Below are 876 nucleotides of genomic sequence, written 5' to 3'. Positions count from 1 at the left end.
ATGCGTAGGAGTAAAATCCTTTTTTTTTTTTTTCTATTTCCTATTTCTTAACGATTTCATCTTTCTATCTGGTTGATACCCTTGGAGCGTGGCGTCCACGTCCGAGCAGTGGAAAAGCGAGACGCAAGAAAATCTCATTACCCTGGCACAACGGGCTGCTTCATCTATTCCGAGAAAATGCCCTGTTTGGTAAATGTTAAAAGAATGTCAGGTGAGTCTCTACATTATGACCGGAATTATTAATTTGTTTTGTTATTGTTTTGTAAATCTGTTCATGCTTATTCATAGGTTTTATGCCTCTGTGACCAAGGTTTCCCTTTCATGCTTTACTTTTCTTTTGTATTTTTACACCATCCTGATAAAACTCGGTTGAAAGTATCCTTTATAGTGACACAAATTAGTCTTGATTTGCTCGAGAGAACCAAAGAGCATGGTTATCAATCAAGAGAAAGTGGAAAGGCAAACTGGTGAACAGTTTCTTGAGTTCTCCCCCCTGTCCTTGCCCACTGGAAGCTGGAAAATCTGTCACCCAATACACAATTTTTTTTTTTTTTAAGGATATTTTATTTCCTTGGTATAAGTAGATGCTTGTATGTAAAATATGTTATGAATATTAATTTTACAGTTTTTATTTCTGTCCTTTTTTTTTTTTTAGAAATTTATCATGTATATGAAAAAGAAAAAATGACTTAGTTGTTTGTGATTTTCTTTTTTAACCTATATATTTGATTGATCAAACAAATTACAAGCACATACTTAATGCGGTATGCTCATTTTATTTTTTCGAGATCAATTAATGTCATAAATCCTTCAGTACTACCGTCCTCATCTATGTCTTTGTAGCTGGGGTCATGTGATGCTAATTTCTGCACGGTG

The sequence above is a fragment of the Penaeus monodon genome, chromosome 23 (genome assembly GCF_015228065.2).
Source record: "Penaeus monodon isolate SGIC_2016 chromosome 23, NSTDA_Pmon_1, whole genome shotgun sequence".
NCBI lineage: Eukaryota > Metazoa > Arthropoda > Malacostraca > Decapoda > Penaeidae > Penaeus > Penaeus monodon.
This window is presented reverse-complemented; position numbering follows the sequence as displayed.